General features: G+C 44.9%; 14 non-coding genes across 14 annotated transcripts; all 14 read right to left on the reverse strand.

The window, feature by feature from the left end:
* Positions 1-625: 625 nt before the first annotated feature.
* LOC141247198 (U2 spliceosomal RNA) lies at positions 626-816 on the reverse strand. Its single transcript, XR_012310685.1, has one exon. It is a non-coding gene; the product is annotated as a U2 spliceosomal RNA (small nuclear RNA).
* Positions 817-1,940: 1,124 nt separating this feature from the next.
* LOC141247236 (U2 spliceosomal RNA) lies at positions 1,941-2,131 on the reverse strand. The gene has a single exon (XR_012310719.1). It is a non-coding gene; the product is annotated as a U2 spliceosomal RNA (small nuclear RNA).
* A 1,121-nt stretch (positions 2,132-3,252) lies between these two features.
* Positions 3,253-3,443, reverse strand: LOC141247224 (U2 spliceosomal RNA). The gene has a single exon (XR_012310710.1). It is a non-coding gene; the product is annotated as a U2 spliceosomal RNA (small nuclear RNA).
* A 1,122-nt stretch (positions 3,444-4,565) lies between these two features.
* Positions 4,566-4,756, reverse strand: LOC141247211 (U2 spliceosomal RNA). The gene has a single exon (XR_012310697.1). It is a non-coding gene; the product is annotated as a U2 spliceosomal RNA (small nuclear RNA).
* A 1,125-nt stretch (positions 4,757-5,881) lies between these two features.
* Positions 5,882-6,072, reverse strand: LOC141247247 (U2 spliceosomal RNA). Its single transcript, XR_012310730.1, has one exon. It is a non-coding gene; the product is annotated as a U2 spliceosomal RNA (small nuclear RNA).
* A 1,127-nt stretch (positions 6,073-7,199) lies between these two features.
* LOC141247214 (U2 spliceosomal RNA) lies at positions 7,200-7,390 on the reverse strand. The gene has a single exon (XR_012310700.1). It is a non-coding gene; the product is annotated as a U2 spliceosomal RNA (small nuclear RNA).
* Positions 7,391-8,510: 1,120 nt separating this feature from the next.
* On the reverse strand, positions 8,511-8,701 carry LOC141247258 (U2 spliceosomal RNA). The gene has a single exon (XR_012310741.1). It is a non-coding gene; the product is annotated as a U2 spliceosomal RNA (small nuclear RNA).
* A 1,122-nt stretch (positions 8,702-9,823) lies between these two features.
* LOC141247269 (U2 spliceosomal RNA) lies at positions 9,824-10,014 on the reverse strand. Its single transcript, XR_012310752.1, has one exon. It is a non-coding gene; the product is annotated as a U2 spliceosomal RNA (small nuclear RNA).
* Positions 10,015-11,137: 1,123 nt separating this feature from the next.
* LOC141247220 (U2 spliceosomal RNA) lies at positions 11,138-11,328 on the reverse strand. The gene has a single exon (XR_012310706.1). It is a non-coding gene; the product is annotated as a U2 spliceosomal RNA (small nuclear RNA).
* Positions 11,329-12,454: 1,126 nt separating this feature from the next.
* On the reverse strand, positions 12,455-12,645 carry LOC141247205 (U2 spliceosomal RNA). Its single transcript, XR_012310691.1, has one exon. It is a non-coding gene; the product is annotated as a U2 spliceosomal RNA (small nuclear RNA).
* A 1,120-nt stretch (positions 12,646-13,765) lies between these two features.
* LOC141247222 (U2 spliceosomal RNA) lies at positions 13,766-13,955 on the reverse strand. Its single transcript, XR_012310708.1, has one exon. It is a non-coding gene; the product is annotated as a U2 spliceosomal RNA (small nuclear RNA).
* A 1,120-nt stretch (positions 13,956-15,075) lies between these two features.
* On the reverse strand, positions 15,076-15,266 carry LOC141247216 (U2 spliceosomal RNA). The gene has a single exon (XR_012310702.1). It is a non-coding gene; the product is annotated as a U2 spliceosomal RNA (small nuclear RNA).
* Positions 15,267-16,386: 1,120 nt separating this feature from the next.
* Positions 16,387-16,577, reverse strand: LOC141247227 (U2 spliceosomal RNA). Its single transcript, XR_012310711.1, has one exon. It is a non-coding gene; the product is annotated as a U2 spliceosomal RNA (small nuclear RNA).
* A 1,125-nt stretch (positions 16,578-17,702) lies between these two features.
* LOC141247228 (U2 spliceosomal RNA) lies at positions 17,703-17,893 on the reverse strand. Its single transcript, XR_012310712.1, has one exon. It is a non-coding gene; the product is annotated as a U2 spliceosomal RNA (small nuclear RNA).
* Positions 17,894-18,999: the final 1,106 nt, after the last annotated feature.

Below are 18,999 nucleotides of genomic sequence, written 5' to 3' on the forward strand. Positions count from 1 at the left end.
AGAGACCGCCATAAGCAACAGTTTAAAAGAATGCCACAGACTAATCAACCAAACTTTTTGGGTTGGTTTCTCTTTTATAGTCTGCAGGCATTAAATGAAAGAAGTCAGTGTTCCAGCAGAGGGAGACAACGTTTCAGAAAAGGCATTGTAGCAAACCAAAAAAGAAATTTTAAGCGCAGCAGAGTAACCAGCTCACATACCTGTTAGCTCAGGTGAGTTTAAAAGGCTGCTGTTGATAACAAGGGCATTTGCTAAATAGATGGTGTGTGTGCAACAATATACTGAAAGGTCAATTATATTGTGCAGCTTATCTCACCACCTGTAGTTATTTAGGTGAAAGCTCCAAAATGCTTGCCTAATATGTCTGTTTATCCAAAAGGAAGTATAGAGGGAGAGCTAGATAGATAGCATTGCATTACATTACATTACATGGCAATGCAATGCACAGTTGCTGAAGTTGAACCAAAATGAGCTTGTCATCTGGCTTCTGCAACTTTTAACATGAAAAATCCAATGAGGAGAAGAAAAGCAAAGCCAAAGAGTCCATCCCAAAATCCGACAAACAAGCAAAATGAACAAAAAGCATTGAATTCAATTCTTTCTGATTTTAGAAACTGCATTAAAGAAGGGGTGCACCGGTCCTGGAGATACTGCAATACCAGGTCAATGCGTGGAGTGGACAGAGCAAGCTCTTTTTCCATCTCCCTGTTCTAAAAATCCATTTAATATATGGTCCCCAGATAGGGGACGTATCAGATATTAAACTGATAAGAACAGATACTACACTTGATCTTAGCCAAAAGGCCGAGAAGCGATAACCAGAATTGGTTTCCGACTACGGTGCCACCCAAGGATTCTGAAAAGTCCATTTGTGGAGATGGCCACCTGGACTCCCGTTAAGAAGACATGCTGTCAACCTCTAGATCCCTCACATGCCTGCACTTTTCGGCTTGCTGCTGCTGCAATCCACGCGTTTTAGATCTGCATAACTCCACCTCTTTTAGCACAGTACCCTCAACCCCCAGCTGTTCCCACCCGCCTCAACACCGTTGGAAGGGAGGAGAACCAATTAAGGCGGGGGGGGGGGGGGTGGAACGAGCAGCTGTCTACCCTTAGCAGGAGGGTTGCTGATTAATTACCTCTCCTGCTGCTGCTGCTGCTGGCTGTCCAGCAGCAGACTGAAGGTGGCTGCTGCTGTGCGCAGGTATATAAAGGCTCAGAGCCTATTATGACACGCGCAGCCAGCGTTCCATTGCCACATTCCGTCTACTGCAGGCGGGATACCTGGATGGCTGAATGTCACTGAGAAGCTCACAGAGACCGCCATAAGCAACAGTTTAAAAGAATGCCACAGACTAATCAACCAAACTTTTTGGGTTGGTTTCTCTTTTATAGTCTGCAGGCATTAAATGAAAGAAGTCAGTGTTCCAGCAGAGGGAGACAACGTTTCAGAAAAGGCATTGTAGCAAACCAAAAAAGAAATTTTAAGCGCAGCAGAGTAACCAGCTCACATACCTGTTAGCTCAGGTGAGTTTAAAAGGCTGCTGTTGATAACAAGGGCATTTGCTAAATAGATGGTGTGTGTGCAACAATATACTGAAAGGTCAATTATATTGTGCAGCTTATCTCACCACCTGTAGTTATTTAGGTGAAAGCTCCAAAATGCTTGCCTAATATGTCTGTTTATCCAAAAGGAAGTATAGAGGGAGAGCTAGATAGATAGCATTGCATTACATTACATTACATGGCAATGCAATGCACAGTTGCTGAAGTTGAACCAAAATGAGCTTGTCATCTGGCTTCTGCAACTTTTAACATGAAAAATCCAATGAGGAGAAGAAAAGCAAAGCCAAAGAGTCCATCCCAAAATCCGACAAACAAGCAAAATGAACAAAAAGCATTGAATTCAATTCTTTCTGATTTTAGAAACTGCATTAAAGAAGGGGTGCACCGGTCCTGGAGATACTGCAATACCAGGTCAATGCGTGGAGTGGACAGAGCAAGCTCTTTTTCCATCTCCCTGTTCTAAAAATCCATTTAATATATGGTCCCCAGATAGGGGACGTATCAGATATTAAACTGATAAGAACAGATACTACACTTGATCTTAGCCAAAAGGCCGAGAAGCGATAACCAGAAATGGTTTCCGACTACGGTGCCACCCAAGGATTCTGAAAAGTCCATTTGTGGAGATGGCCACCTGGACTCCCGTTAAGAAGACATGCTGTCAACCTCTAGATCCCTCACATGCCTGCACTTTTCGGCTTGCTGCTGCTGCAATCCACGCGTTTTAGATCTGCATAACTCCACCTCTTTTAGCACAGTACCCTCAACCCCCGGCTGTTCCCACCCGCCTCAACACCGTTGGAAGGGAGGAGAACCAATTAAGGCGGGGGGGGGGGTGGAACGAGCAGCTGTCTACCCTTAGCAGGAGGGTTGCTGATTAATTACCTCTCCTGCTGCTGCTGCTGCTGGCTGTCCAGCAGCAGACTGAAGGTGGCTGCTGCTGTGCGCAGGTATATAAAGGCTCAGAGCCTATTATGACACGCGCAGCCAGCGTTCCATTGCCACATTCCGTCTACTGCAGGCGGGATACCTGGATGGCTGAATGTCACTGAGAAGCTCACAGAGACCGCCATAAGCAACAGTTTAAAAGAATGCCACAGACTAATCAACCAAACTTTTTGGGTTGGTTTCTCTTTTATAGTCTGCAGGCATTAAATGAAAGAAGTCAGTGTTCCAGCAGAGGGAGACAACGTTTCAGAAAAGGCATTGTAGCAAACCAAAAAAGAAATTTTAAGCGCAGCAGAGTAACCAGCTCACATACCTGTTAGCTCAGGTGAGTTTAAAAGGCTGCTGTTGATAACAAGGGCATTTGCTAAATAGATGGTGTGTGTGCAACAATATACTGAAAGGTCAATTATATTGTGCAGCTTATCTCACCATCTGTAGTTATTTAGGTGAAAGCTCCAAAATGCTTGCCTAATATGTCTGTTTATCCAAAAGGAAGTATAGAGGGAGAGCTAGATAGATAGCATTGCATTACATTACATTACATGGCAATGCAATGCACAGTTGCTGAAGTTGAACCAAAATGAGCTTGTCATCTGGCTTCTGCAACTTTTAACATGAAAAATCCAATGAGGAGAAGAAAAGCAAAGCCAAAGAGTCCATCCCAAAATCCGACAAACAAGCAAAATGAACAAAAAGCATTGAATTCAATTCTTTCTGATTTTAGAAACTGCATTAAAGAAGGGGTGCACCGGTCCTTTAGATACTGCAATACCAGGTCAATGCGTGGAGTGGACAGAGCAAGCTCTTTTTCCATCTCCCTGTTCTAAAAATCCATTTAATATATGGTCCCCAGATAGGGGACGTATCAGATATTAAACTGATAAGAACAGATACTACACTTGATCTTAGCCAAAAGGCAGAGAAGCGATAACCAGAATTGGTTTCCGACTACGGTGCCACCCAAGGATTCTGAAAAGTCCATTTGTGGAGATGGCCACCTGGACTCCCGTTAAGAAGACATGCTGTCAACCTCTAGATCCCTCACATGCCTGCACTTTTCGGCTTGCTGCTGCTGCAATCCACGCGTTTTAGATCTGCATAACTCCACCTCTTTTAGCACAGTACCCTCAACCCCCGGCTGTTCCCACCCGCCTCAACACCGTTGGAAGGGAGGAGAACCAATTAAGGCGGGGGGGGGGGGTGGAACGAGCAGCTGTCTACCCTTAGGAGGAGGGTTGCTGATTAATTACCTCTCCTGCTGCTGCTGCTGCTGGCTGTCCAGCAGCAGACTGAAGGTGGCTGCTGCTGTGCGCAGGTATATAAAGGCTCAGAGCCTATTATGACACGCGCAGCCAGCGTTCCATTGCCACATTCCGTCTACTGCAGGCGGGATACCTGGATGGCTGAATGTCACTGAGAAGCTCACAGAGACCGCCATAAGCAACAGTTTAAAAGAATGCCACAGACTAATCAACCAAACTTTTTGGGTTGGTTTCTCTTTTATAGTCTGCAGGCATTAAATGAAAGAAGTCAGTGTTCCAGCAGAGGGAGACAACATTTCAGAAAAGGCATTGTAGCAAACCAAAAAAGAAATTTTAAGCGCAGCAGAGTAACCAGCTCACATACCTGTTAGCTCAGGTGAGTTTAAAAGGCTGCTGTTGATAACAAGGGCATTTGCTAAATAGATGGTGTGTGTGCAACAATATACTGAAAGGTCAATTATATTGTGCAGCTTATCTCACCACCTGTAGTTATTTAGGTGAAAGCTCCAAAATGCTTGCCTAATATGTCTGTTTATCCAAAAGGAAGTATAGAGGGAGAGCTAGATAGATAGCATTGCATTACATTACATTACATGGCAATGCAATGCACAGTTGCTGAAGTTGAACCAAAATGAGCTTGTCATCTGGCTTCTGCAACTTTTAACATGAAAAATCCAATGAGGAGAAGAAAAGCAAAGCCAAAGAGTCCATCCCAAAATCCGACAAACAAGCAAAATGAACAAAAAGCATTGAATTCAATTCTTTCTGATTTTAGAAACTGCATTAAAGAAGGGGTGCACCAGTCCTGGAGATACTGCAATACCAGGTCAATGCGTGGAGTGGACAGAGCAAGCTCTTTTTCCATCTCCCTGTTCTAAAAATCCATTTAATATATGGTCCCCAGATAGGGGACGTATCAGATATTAAACTGATAAGAACAGATACTACACTTGATCTTAGCCAAAAGGCCGAGAAGCGATAACCAGAATTGGTTTCCGACTACGGTGCCACCCAAGGATTCTGAAAAGTCCATTTGTGGAGATGGCCACCTGGACTCCCGTTAAGAAGACATGCTGTCAACCTCTAGATCCCTCACATGCCTGCACTTTTCGGCTTGCTGCTGCTGCAATCCACGCGTTTTAGATCTGCATAACTCCACCTCTTTTAGCACAGTACCCTCAACCCCCGGCTGTTCCCACCCGCCTCAACACCGTTGGAAGGGAGGAGAACCAATTAAGGCGGGGGGGGGGGGGGGTGGAACGAGCAGCTGTCTACCCTTAGCAGGAGGGTTGCTGATTAATTACCTCTCCTGCTGCTGCTGCTGCTGGCTGTCCAGCAGCAGACTGAAGGTGGCTGCTGCTGTGCGCAGGTATATAAAGGCTCAGAGCCTATTATGACACGCGCAGCCAGCGTTCCATTGCCACATTCCGTCTACTGCAGGCGGGATACCTGGATGGCTGAATGTCACTGAGAAGCTCACAGAGACCGCCATAAGCAACAGTTTAAAAGAATGCCACAGACTAATCAACCAAACTTTTTGGGTTGGTTTCTCTTTTATAGTCTGCAGGCATTAAATGAAAGAAGTCAGTGTTCCAGCAGAGGGAGACAACGTTTCAGAAAAGGCATTGTAGCAAACCAAAAAAGAAATTTTAAGCGCAGCAGAGTAACCAGCTCACATACCTGTTAGCTCAGGTGAGTTTAAAAGGCTGCTGTTGATAACAAGGGCATTTGCTAAATAGATGGTGTGTGTGCAACAATATACTGAAAGGTCAATTATATTGTGCAGCTTATCTCACCACCTGTAGTTATTTAGGTGAAAGCTCCAAAATGCTTGCCTAATATGTCTGTTTATCCAAAAGGAAGTATAGAGGGAGAGCTAGATAGATAGCATTGCATTACATTACATTACATGGCAATGCAATGCACAGTTGCTGAAGTTGAACCAAAATGAGCTTGTCATCTGGCTTCTGCAACTTTTAACATGAAAAATCCAATGAGGAGAAGAAAAGCAAAGCCAAAGAGTCCATCCCAAAATCCGACAAACAAGCAAAATTAACAAAAAGCATTGAATTCAATTCTTTCTGATTTTAGAAACTGCATTAAAGAAGGGGTGCACCGGTCCTGGAGATACTGCAATACCAGGTCAATGCGTGGAGTGGACAGAGCAAGCTCTTTTTCCATCTCCCTGTTCTAAAAATCCATTTAATATATGGTCCCCAGATAGGGGACGTATCAGATATTAAACTGATAAGAACAGATACTACACTTGATCTTAGCCAAAAGGCCGAGAAGCGATAACCAGAATTGGTTTCCGACTACGGTGCCACCCAAGGATTCTGAAAAGTCCATTTGTGGAGATGGCCACCTGGACTCCCGTTAAGAAGACATGCTGTCAACCTCTAGATCCCTCACATGCCTGCACTTTTCGGCTTGCTGCTGCTGCAATCCACGCGTTTTAGATCTGCATAACTCCACCTCTTTTAGCACAGTACCCTCAACCCCCGGCTGTTCCCACCCGCCTCAACACCGTTGGAAGGGAGGAGAACCAATTAAGGCGGGGGGGGGGGGGGGGGTGGAACGAGCAGCTGTCTACCCTTAGCAGGAGGGTTGCTGATTAATTACCTCTCCTGCTGCTGCTGCTGCTGGCTGTCCAGCAGCAGACTGAAGGTGGCTGCTGCTGTGCGCAGGTATATAAAGGCTCAGAGCCTATTATGACACGCGCAGCCAGCGTTCCATTGCCACATTCCGTCTACTGCAGGCGGGATACCTGGATGGCTGAATGTCACTGAGAAGCTCACAGAGACCGCCATAAGCAACAGTTTAAAAGAATGCCACAGACTAATCAACCAAACTTTTTGGGTTGGTTTCTCTTTTATAGTCTGCAGGCATTAAATGAAAGAAGTCAGTGTTCCAGCAGAGGGAGACAACGTTTCAGAAAAGGCATTGTAGCAAACCAAAAAAGAAATTTTAAGCGCAGCAGAGTAACCAGCTCACATACCTGTTAGCTCAGGTGAGTTTAAAAGGCTGCTGTTGATAACAAGGGCATTTGCTAAATAGATGGTGTGTGTGCAACAATATACTGAAAGGTCAATTATATTGTGCAGCTTATCTCACCACCTGTAGTTATTTAGGTGAAAGCTCCAAAATGCTTGCCTAATATGTCTGTTTATCCAAAAGGAAGTATAGAGGGAGAGCTAGATAGATAGCATTGCATTACATTACATTACATGGCAATGCAATGCACAGTTGCTGAAGTTGAACCAAAATGAGCTTGTCATCTGGCTTCTGCAACTTTTAACATGAAAAATCCAATGAGGAGAAGAAAAGCAAAGCCAAAGAGTCCATCCCAAAATCCGACAAACAAGCAAAATGAACAAAAAGCATTGAATTCAATTCTTTCTGATTTTAGAAACTGCATTAAAGAAGGAGTGCACCAGTCCTGGAGATACTGCAATACCAGGTCAATGCGTGGAGTGGACAGAGCAAGCTCTTTTTCCATCTCCCTGTTCTAAAAATCCATTTAATATATGGTCCCCAGATAGGGGACGTATCAGATATTAAACTGATAAGAACAGATACTACACTTGATCTTAGCCAAAAGGCCGAGAAGCGATAACCAGAATTGGTTTCCGACTACGGTGCCACCCAAGGATTCTGAAAAGTCCATTTGTGGAGATGGCCACCTGGACTCCCGTTAAGAAGACATGCTGTCAACCTCTAGATCCCTCACATGCCTGCACTTTTCGGCTTGCTGCTGCTGCAATCCACGCGTTTTAGATCTGCATAACTCCACCTCTTTTAGCACAGTACCCTCAACCCCCGGCTGTTCCCACCCGCCTCAACACCGTTGGAAGGGAGGAGAACCAATTAAGGCGGGGGGGGGGTGGAACGAGCAGCTGTCTACCCTTAGCAGGAGGGTTGCTGATTAATTACCTCTCCTGCTGCTGCTGCTGCTGGCTGTCTAGCAGCAGACTGAAGGTGGCTGCTGCTGTGCGCAGGTATATAAAGGCTCAGAGCCTATTATGACACGCGCAGCCAGCGTTCCATTGCCACATTCCGTCTACTGCAGGCGGGATACCTGGATGGCTGAATGTCACTGAGAAGCTCACAGAGACCGCCATAAGCAACAGTTTAAAAGAATGCCACAGACTAATCAACCAAACTTTTTGGGTTGGTTTCTCTTTTATAGTCTGCAGGCATTAAATGAAAGAAGTCAGTGTTCCAGCAGAGGGAGACAACGTTTCAGAAAAGGCATTGTAGCAAACCAAAAAAGAAATTTTAAGCGCAGCAGAGTAACCAGCTCACATACCTGTTAGCTCAGGTGAGTTTAAAAGGCTGCTGTTGATAACAAGGGCATTTGCTAAATAGATGGTGTGTGTGCAACAATATACTGAAAGGTCAATCATATTGTGCAGCTTATCTCACCACCTGTAGTTATTTAGGTGAAAGCTCCAAAATGCTTGCCTAATATGTCTGTTTATCCAAAAGGAAGTATAGAGGGAGAGCTAGATAGATAGCATTGCATTACATTACATTACATGGCAATGCAATGCACAGTTGCTGAAGTTGAACCAAAATGAGCTTGTCATCTGGCTTCTGCAACTTTTAACATGAAAAATCCAATGAGGAGAAGAAAAGCAAAGCCAAAGAGTCCATCCCAAAATCCGACAAACAAGCAAAATGAACAAAAAGCATTGAATTCAATTCTTTCTGATTTTAGAAACTGCATTAAAGAAGGGGTGCACCGGTCCTGGAGATACTGCAATACCAGGTCAATGCGTGGAGTGGACAGAGCAAGCTCTTTTTCCATCTCCCTGTTCTAAAAATCCATTTAATATATGGTCCCCAGATAGGGGACGTATCAGATATTAAACTGATAAGAACAGATACTACACTTGATCTTAGCCAAAAGGCCGAGAAGCGATAACCAGAATTGGTTTCCGACTACGGTGCCACCCAAGGATTCTGAAAAGTCCATTTGTGGAGATGGCCACCTGGACTCCCGTTAAGAAGACATGCTGTCAACCTCTAGATCCCTCACATGCCTGCACTTTTCGGCTTGCTGCTGCTGCAATCCACGCGTTTTAGATCTGCATAACTCCACCTCTTTTAGCACAGTACCCTCAACCCCCGGCTGTTCCCACCCGCCTCAACACCGTTGGAAGGGAGGAGAACCAATTAAGGCGGGGGGGGGGGGTGGAACGAGCAGCTGTCTACCCTTAGCAGGAGGGTTGCTGATTAATTACCTCTCCTGCTGCTGCTGCTGCTGGCTGTCCAGCAGCAGACTGAAGGTGGCTGCTGCTGTGCGCAGGTATATAAAGGCTCAGAGCCTATTATGACACGCGCAGCCAGCGTTCCATTGCCACATTCCGTCTACTGCAGGCGGGATACCTGGATGGCTGAATGTCACTGAGAAGCTCACAGAGACCGCCATAAGCAACAGTTTAAAAGAATGCCACAGACTAATCAACCAAACTTTTTGGGTTGGTTTCTCTTTTATAGTCTGCAGGCATTAAATGAAAGAAGTCAGTGTTCCAGCAGAGGGAGACAACGTTTCAGAAAAGGCATTGTAGCAAACCAAAAAAGAAATTTTAAGCGCAGCAGAGTAACCAGCTCACATACCTGTTAGCTCAGGTGAGTTTAAAAGGCTGCTGTTGATAACAAGGGCATTTGCTAAATAGATGGTGTGTGTGCAACAATATACTGAAAGGTCAATTATATTGTGCAGCTTATCTCACCACCTGTAGTTATTTAGGTGAAAGCTCCAAAATGCTTGCCTAATATGTCTGTTTATCCAAAAGGAAGTATAGAGGGAGAGCTAGATAGATAGCATTGCATTACATTACATTACATGGCAATGCAATGCACAGTTGCTGAAGTTGAACCAAAATGAGCTTGTCATCTGGCTTCTGCAACTTTTAACATGAAAAATCCAATGAGGAGAAGAAAAGCAAAGCCAAAGAGTCCATCCCAAAATCCGACAAACAAGCAAAATGAACAAAAAGCATTGAATTCAATTCTTTCTGATTTTAGAAACTGCATTAAAGAAGGGGTGCACCGGTCCTGGAGATACTGCAATACCAGGTCAATGCGTGGAGTGGACAGAGCAAGCTCTTTTTCCATCTCCCTGTTCTAAAAATCCATTTAATATATGGTCCCCAGATAGGGGACGTATCAGATATTAAACTGATAAGAACAGATACTACACTTGATCTTAGCCAAAAGGCCGAGAAGCGATAACCAGAATTGGTTTCCGACTACGGTGCCACCCAAGGATTCTGAAAAGTCCATTTGTGGAGATGGCCACCTGGACTCCCGTTAAGAAGACATGCTGTCAACCTCTAGATCCCTCACATGCCTGCACTTTTCGGCTTGCTGCTGCTGCAATCCACGCGTTTTAGATCTGCATAACTCCACCTCTTTTAGCACAGTACCCTCAACCCCCGGCTGTTCCCACCCGCCTCAACACCGTTGGAAGGGAGGAGAACCAATTAAGGCGGGGGGGGGGGGGTGGAACGAGCAGCTGTCTACCCTTAGCAGGAGGGTTGCTGATTAATTACCTCTCCTGCTGCTGCTGCTGCTGGCTGTCCAGCAGCAGACTGAAGGTGGCTGCTGCTGTGCGCAGGTATATAAAGGCTCAGAGCCTATTATGACACGCGCAGCCAGCGTTCCATTGCCACATTCCGTCTACTGCAGGCGGGATACCTGGATGGCTGAATGTCACTGAGAAGCTCACAGAGACCGCCATAAGCAACAGTTTAAAAGAATGCCACAGACTAATCAACCAAACATTTTGGGTTGGTTTCTCTTTTATAGTCTGCAGGCATTAAATGAAAGAAGTCAGTGTTCCAGCAGAGGGAGACAACGTTTCAGAAAAGGCATTGTAGCAAACCAAAAAAGAAATTTTAAGCGCAGCAGAGTAACCAGCTCACATACCTGTTAGCTCAGGTGAGTTTAAAAGGCTGCTGTTGATAACAAGGGCATTTGCTAAATAGATGGTGTGTGTGCAACAATATACTGAAAGGTCAATTATATTGTGCAGCTTATCTCACCACCTGTAGTTATTTAGGTGAAAGCTCCAAAATGCTTGCCTAATATGTCTGTTTATCCAAAAGGAAGTATAGAGGGAGAGCTAGATAGATAGCATTGCCTTACATTACATTACATGGCAATGCAATGCACAGTTGCTGAAGTTGAACCAAAATGAGCTTGTCATCTGGCTTCTGCAACTTTTAACATGAAAAATCCAATGAGGAGAAGAAAAGCAAAGCCAAAGAGTCCATCCCAAAATCCGACAAACAAGCAAAATGAACAAAAAGCATTGAATTCAATTCTTTCTGATTTTAGAAACTGCATTAAAGAAGGGGTGCACCGGTCCTGGAGATACTGCAATACCAGGTCAATGCGTGGAGTGGACAGAGCAAGCTCTTTTTCCATCTCCCTGTTCTAAAAATCCATTTAATATATGGTCCCAAGATAGGGGACGTATCAGATATTAAACTGATAAGAACAGATACTACACTTGATCTTAGCCAAAAGGCCGAGAAGCGATAACCAGAATTGGTTTCCGACTACGGTGCCACCCAAGGATTCTGAAAAGTCCATTTGTGGAGATGGCCACCTGGACTCCCGTTAAGAAGACATGCTGTCAACCTCTAGATCCCTCACATGCCTGCACTTTTCGGCTTGCTGCTGCTGCAATCCACGCGTTTTAGATCTGCATAACTCCACCTCTTTTAGCACAGTACCCTCAACCCCCGGCTGTTCCCACCCGCCTCAGCACCGTTGGAAGGGAGGAGAACCAATTAAGGCGGGGGGGGGGGTGGAACGAGCAGCTGTCTACCCTTAGCAGGAGGGTTGCTGATTAATTACCTCTCCTGCTGCTGCTGCTGCTGGCTGTCCAGCAGCAGACTGAAGGTGGCTGCTGCTGTGCGCAGGTATATAAAGGCTCAGAGCCTATTATGACACGCGCAGCCAGCGTTCCATTGCCACATTCCGTCTACTGCAGGCGGGATACCTGGATGGCTGAATGTCACTGAGAAGCTCACAGAGACCGCCATAAGCAACAGTTTAAAAGAATGCCACAGACTAATCAACCAAACTTTTTGGGTTGGTTTCTCTTTTATAGTCTGCAGGCATTAAATGAAAGAAGTCAGTGTTCCAGCAGAGGGAGACAACGTTTCAGAAAAGGCATTGTAGCAAACCAAAAAAGAAATTTTAAGCGCAGCAGAGTAACCAGCTCACATACCTGTTAGCTCAGGTGAGTTTAAAAGGCTGCTGTTGATAACAAGGGCATTTGCTAAATAGATGGTGTGTGTGCAACAATATACTGAAAGGTCAATTATATTGTGCAGCTTATCTCACCACCTGTAGTTATTTAGGTGAAAGCTCCAAAATGCTTGCCTAATATGTCTGTTTATCCAAAAGGAAGTATAGAGGGAGAGCTAGATAGATAGCATTGCATTACATTACATTACATTACATGGCAATGCAATGCACAGTTGCTGAAGTTGAACCAAAATGAGCTTGTCATCTGGCTTCTGCAACTTTTAACATGAAAAATCCAATGAGGAGAAGAAAAGCAAAGCCAAAGAGTCCATCCCAAAATCCGACAAACAAGCAAAATGAACAAAAAGCATTGAATTCAATTCTTTCTGATTTTAGAAACTGCATTAAAGAAGGGGTGCACCGGTCCTGGAGATACTGCAATACCAGGTCAATGCGTGGAGTGGACAGAGCAAGCTCTTTTTCCATCTCCCTGTTCTAAAAATCCATTTAATATATGGTCCCCAGATAGGGGACGTATCAGATATTAAACTGATAAGAACAGATACTACACTTGATCTTAGCCAAAAGGCCGAGAAGCGATAACCAGAATTGGTTTCCGACTACGGTGCCACCCAAGGATTCTGAAAAGTCCATTTGTGGAGATGGCCACCTGGACTCCCGTTAAGAAGACATGCTGTCAACCTCTAGATCCCTCACATGCCTGCACTTTTCGGCTTGCTGCTGCTGCAATCCACGCGTTTTAGATCTGCATAACTCCACCTCTTTTAGCACAGTACCCTCAACCCCCGGCTGTTCCCACCCGCCTCAACACCGTTGGAAGGGAGGAGAACCAATTAAGGCGGGGGGGGGGTGGAACGAGCAGCTGTCTACCCTTAGCAGGAGGGTTGCTGATTAATTACCTCTCCTGCTGCTGCTGCTGCTGGCTGTCCAGCAGCAGACTGAAGGTGGCTGCTGCTGTGCGCAGGTATATAAAGGCTCAGAGCCTATTATGACACGCGCAGCCAGCGTTCCATTGCCACATTCCGTCTACTGCAGGCGGGATACCTGGATGGCTGAATGTCACTGAGAAGCTCACAGAGACCGCCATAAGCAACAGTTTAAAAGAATGCCACAGACTAATCAACCAAACTTTTTGGGTTGGTTTCTCTTTTATAGTCTGCAGGCATTAAATGAAAGAAGTCAGTGTTCCAGCAGAGGGAGACAACGTTTCAGAAAAGGCATTGTAGCAAACCAAAAAAGAAATTTTAAGCGCAGCAGAGTAACCAGCTCACATACCTGTTAGCTCAGGTGAGTTTAAAAGGCTGCTGTTGATAACAAGGGCATTTGCTAAATAGATGGTGTGTGTGCAACAATATACTGAAAGGTCAATTATATTGTGCAGCTTATCTCACCACCTGTAGTTATTTAGGTGAAAGCTCCAAAATGCTTGCCTAATATGTCTGTTTATCCAAAAGGAAGTATAGAGGGAGAGCTAGATAGATAGCATTGCATTACATTACATTACATGGCAATGCAATGCACAGTTGCTGAAGTTGAACCAAAATGAGCTTGTCATCTGGCTTCTGCAACTTTTAACATGAAAAATCCAATGAGGAGAAGAAAAGCAAAGCCAAAGAGTCCATCCCAAAATCCGACAAACAAGCAAAATGAACAAAAAGCATTGAATTCAATTCTTTCTGATTTTAGAAACTGCATTAAAGAAGGGGTGCACCGGTCCTGGAGATACTGCAATACCAGGTCAATGCGTGGAGTGGACAGAGCAAGCTCTTTTTCCATCTCCCTGTTCTAAAATCCATTTAATATATGGTCCCCAGATAGGGGACGTATCAGATATTAAACTGATAAGAACAGATACTACACTTGATCTTAGCCAAAAGGCCGAGAAGCGATAACCAGAATTGGTTTCCGACTACGGTGCCACCCAAGGATTCTGAAAAGTCCATTTGTGGAGATGGCCACCTGGACTCCCGTTAAGAAGACATGCTGTCAACCTCTAGATCCCTCACATGCCTGCACTTTTTGGCTTGCTGCTGCTGCAATCCACGCGTTTTAGATCTGCATAACTCCACCTCTTTTAGCACAGTACCCTCAACCCCCGGCTGTTCCCACCCGCCTCAACACCGTTGGAAGGGAGGAGAACAAATTAAGGTGGGGGGGGGGTGGAACGAGCAGCTGTCTACCCTTAGCAGGAGGGTTGCTGATTAATTACCTCTCCTGCTGCTGCTGCTGCTGGCTGTCCAGCAGCAGACTGAAGGTGGCTGCTGCTGTGCGCAGGTATATAAAGGCTCAGAGCCTATTATGACACGCGCAGCCAGCGTTCCATTGCCACATTCCGTCTACTGCAGGCGGGATACCTGGATGGCTGAATGTCACTGAGAAGCTCACAGAGACCGCCATAAGCAACAGTTTAAAAGAATGCCACAGACTAATCAACCAAACTTTTTGGGTTGGTTTCTCTTTTATAGTCTGCAGGCATTAAATGAAAGAAGTCAGTGTTCCAGCAGAGGGAGACAACGTTTCAGAAAAGGCATTGTAGCAAACCAAAAAAGAAATTTTAAGCGCAGCAGAGTAACCAGCTCACATACCTGTTAGCTCAGGTGAGTTTAAAAGGCTGCTGTTGATAACAAGGGCATTTGCTAAATAGATGGTGTGTGTGCAACAATATACTGAAAGGTCAATTATATTGTGCAGCTTATCTCACCACCTGTAGTTATTTAGGTGAAAGCTCCAAAATGCTTGCCTAATATGTCTGTTTATCCAAAAGGAAGTATAGAGGGAGAGCTAGATAGATAGCATTGCATTACATTACATTACATGGCAATGCAATGCACAGTTGCTGAAGTTGAACCAAAATGAGCTTGTCATCTGGCTTCTGCAACTTTTAACATGAAAAATCCAATGAGGAGAAGAAAAGCAAAGCCAAAGAGTCCATCCCAAAATCCGACAAACAAGCAAAATGAACAAAAAGCATTGAATTCAATTCTTTCTGATTTTAGAAACTGCACTAAAGAAGGGGTGCACCGGTCCTGGAGATACTGCAATACCAGGTCAATGCGTGGAGTGGACAGAGCAAGCTCTTTTTCCATCTCCCTGTTCTAAAAATCCATTTAATATATGGTCCCCAGATAGGGGACGTATCAGATATTAAACTGATAAGAACAGATACTACACTTGATCTTAGCCAAAAGGCCGAGAAGCGATAACAAGAATTGGTTTCCGACTACGGTGCCACCCAAGGATTCTGAAAAGTCCATTTGTGGAGATGGCCACCTGGACTCCCGTTAAGAAGACATGCTGTCAACCTCTAGATCCCTCACATGCCTGCACTTTTCGGCTTGCTGCTGCTGCAATCCACGCGTTTTAGATCTGCATAACTCCACCTCTTTTAGCACAGTACCCTCAACCCCCGGCTGTTCCCACCCGCCTCAACACCGTTGGAAGGGAGGAGAACCAATTAAGGCGGGGGGGGCGTGGAACGAGCAGCTGTCTACCCTTAGCAGGAGGGTTGCTGATTAATTACCTCTCCTGCTGCTGCTGCTGCTGGCTGTCCAGCAGCAGACTGAAGGTGGCTGCTGCTGTGCGCAGGTATATAAGGGCTCAGAGCCTATTATGACACGCGCAGCCAGCGTTCCATTGCCACATTCCGTCTACTGCAGGCGGGATACCTGGATGGCTGAATGTCACTGAGAAGCTCACAGAGACCGCCATAAGCAACAGTTTAAAAGAATGCCACAGACTAATCAACCAAACTTTTTGGGTTGGTTTCTCTTTTATAGTCTGCAGGCATTAAATGAAAGAAGTCAGTGTTCCAGCAGAGGGAGACAACGTTTCAGAAAAGGCATTGTAGCAAACCAAAAAAGAAATTTTAAGCGCAGCAGAGTAACCAGCTCACATACCTGTTAGCTCAGGTGAGTTTAAAAGGCTGCTGTTGATAACAAGGGCATTTGCTAAATAGATGGTGTGTGTGCAACAATATACTGAAAGGTCAATTATATTGTGCAGCTTATCTCACCACCTGTAGTTATTTAGGTGAAAGCTCCAAAATGCTTGCCTAATATGTCTGTTTATCCAAAAGGAAGTATAGAGGGAGAGCTAGATGGATAGCATTGCATTACATTACATTACATGGCAATGCAATGCACAGTTGCTGAAGTTGAACCAAAATGAGCTTGTCATCTGGCTTCTGCAACTTTTAACATGAAAAATCCAATGAGGAGAAGAAAAGCAAAGCCAAAGAGTCCATCCCAAAATCCGACAAACAAGCAAAATGAACAAAAAGCATTGAATTCAATTCTTTCTGATTTTAGAAACTGCATTAAAGAAGGGGTGCACCGGTCCTGGAGATACTGCAATACCAGGTCAATGCGTGGAGTGGACAGAGCAAGCTCTTTTTCCATCTCCCTGTTCTAAAAATCCATTTAATATATGGTCCCCAGATAGGGGACGTATCAGATATTAAACTGATAAGAACAGATACTACACTTGATCTTAGCCAAAAGGCCGAGAAGCGATAACAAGAATTGGTTTCCGACTACGGTGCCACCCAAGGATTCTGAAAAGTCCATTTGTGGAGATGGCCACCTGGACTCCCGTTAAGAAGACATGCTGTCAACCTCTAGATCCCTCACATGCCTGCACTTTTCGGCTTGCTGCTGCTGCAATCCACGCGTTTTAGATCTGCATAACTCCACCTCTTTTAGCACAGTACCCTCAACCCCCGGCTGTTCCCACCCGCCTCAACACCGTTGGAAGGGAGGAGAACCAATTAAGGCGGGGGGGGGGGGGGGTGGAACGAGCAGCTGTCTACCCTTAGCAGGAGGGTTGCTGATTAATTACCTCTCCTGCTGCTGCTGCTGCTGGCTGTCCAGCAGCAGACTGAAGGTGGCTGCTGCTGTGCGCAGGTATATAAAGGCTCAGAGCCTATTATGACACGCGCAGCCAGCGTTCCATTGCCACATTCCGTCTACTGCAGGCGGGATACCTGGATGGCTGAATGTCACTGAGAAGCTCACAGAGACCGCCATAAGCAACAGTTTAAAAGAATGCCACAGACTAATCAACCAAACTTTTTGGGTTGGTTTCTCTTTTATAGTCTGCAGGCATTAAATGAAAGAAGTCAGTGTTCCAGCAGAGGGAGACAACGTTTCAGAAAAGGCATTGTAGCAAACCAAAAAAGAAATTTTAAGCGCAGCAGAGTAACCAGCTCACATACCTGTTAGCTCAGGTGAGTTTAAAAGGCTGCTGTTGATAACAAGGGCATTTGCTAAATAGATGGTGTGTGTGCAACAATATACTGAAAGGTCAATTATATTGTGCAGCTTATCTCACCACCTGTAGTTATTTAGGTGAAAGCTCCAAAATGCTTGCCTAATATGTCTGTTTATCCAAAAGGAAGTATAGAGGGAGAGCTAGATAGATAGCATTGCATTACATTACATTACATGGCAATGCAATGCACAGTTGCTGAAGTTGAACCAAAATGAGCTTGTCATCTGGCTTCTGCAACTTTTAACATGAAAAATCCAATGAGGAGAAGAAAAGCAAAGCCAAAGAGTCCATCCCAAAATCCGACAAACAAGCAAAATGAACAAAAAGCATTGAATTCAATTCTTTCTGATTTTAGAAACTGCATTAAAGAAGGGGTGCACCGGTCCTGGAGATACTGCAATACCAGGTCAATGCGTGGAGTGGACAGAGCAAGCTCTTTTTCCATCTCCCTGTTCTAAAAATCCATTTAATATATGGTCCCCAGATAGGGGACGTATCAGATATTAAACTGATAAGAACAGATACTACACTTGATCTTAGCCAAAAGGCCGAGAAGCGATAACCAGAATTGGTTTCCGACTACGGTGCCACCCAAGGATTCTGAAAAGTCCATTTGTGGAGATGGCCACCTGGACTCCCATTAAGAAGACATGCTGTCAACCTCTAGATCCCTCACATGCCTGCACTTTTCGGCTTGCTGCTGCTGCAATCCACGCGTTTTAGATCTGCATAACTCCACCTCTTTTAGCACAGTACCCTCAACCCCCGGCTGTTCCCACCCGCCTCAACACCGTTGGAAGGGAGGAGAACCAATTAAGGCGGGGGGGGGGTGGAACGAGCAGCTGTCTACCCTTAGCAGGAGGGTTGCTGATTAATTACCTCTCCTGCTGCTGCTGCTGCTGGCTGTCCAGCAGCAGACTGAAGGTGGCTGCTGCTGTGCGCAGGTATATAAAGGCTCAGAGCCTATTATGACACGCGCAGCCAGCGTTCCATTGCCACATTCCGTCTACTGCAGGCGGGATACCTGGATGGCTGAATGTCACTGAGAAGCTCACAGAGACCGCCATAAGCAACAGTTTAAAAGAATGCCACAGACTAATCAACCAAACTTTTTGGGTTGGTTTCTCTTTTATAGTCTGCAGGCATTAAATGAAAGAAGTCAGTGTTCCAGCAGAGGGAGACAACGTTTCAGAAAAGGCATTGTAGCAAACCAAAAAAGAAATTTTAAGCGCAGCAGAGTAACCAGCTCACATACCTGTTAGCTCAGGTGAGTTTAAAAGGCTGCTGTTGATAACAAGGGCATTTGCTAAATAGATGGTGTGTGTGCAACAATATACTGAAAGGTCAATTATATTGTGCAGCTTATCTCACCACCTGTAGTTATTTAGGTGAAAGCTCCAAAATGCTTGCCTAATATGTCTGTTTATCCAAAAGGAAGTATAGAGGGAGAGCTAGATAGATAGCATTGCATTACATTACATTACATGGCAATGCAATGCACAGTTGCTGAAGTTGAACCAAAATGAGCTTGTCATCTGGCTTCTGCAACTTTTAACATGAAAAATCCAATGAGGAGAAGAAAAGCAAAGCCAAAGAGTCCATCCCAAAATCCGACAAACAAGCAAAATGAACAAAAAGCATTGAATTCAATTCTTTCTGATTTTAG

Source organism: Phyllobates terribilis, unplaced genomic scaffold (genome assembly GCF_046119375.1).
Source record: "Phyllobates terribilis strain yellow unplaced genomic scaffold, ASM4611937v1 Scaffold_2849__1_contigs__length_102677, whole genome shotgun sequence".
In the NCBI taxonomy this organism is placed as follows: Eukaryota; Metazoa; Chordata; class Amphibia; order Anura; family Dendrobatidae; genus Phyllobates; species Phyllobates terribilis.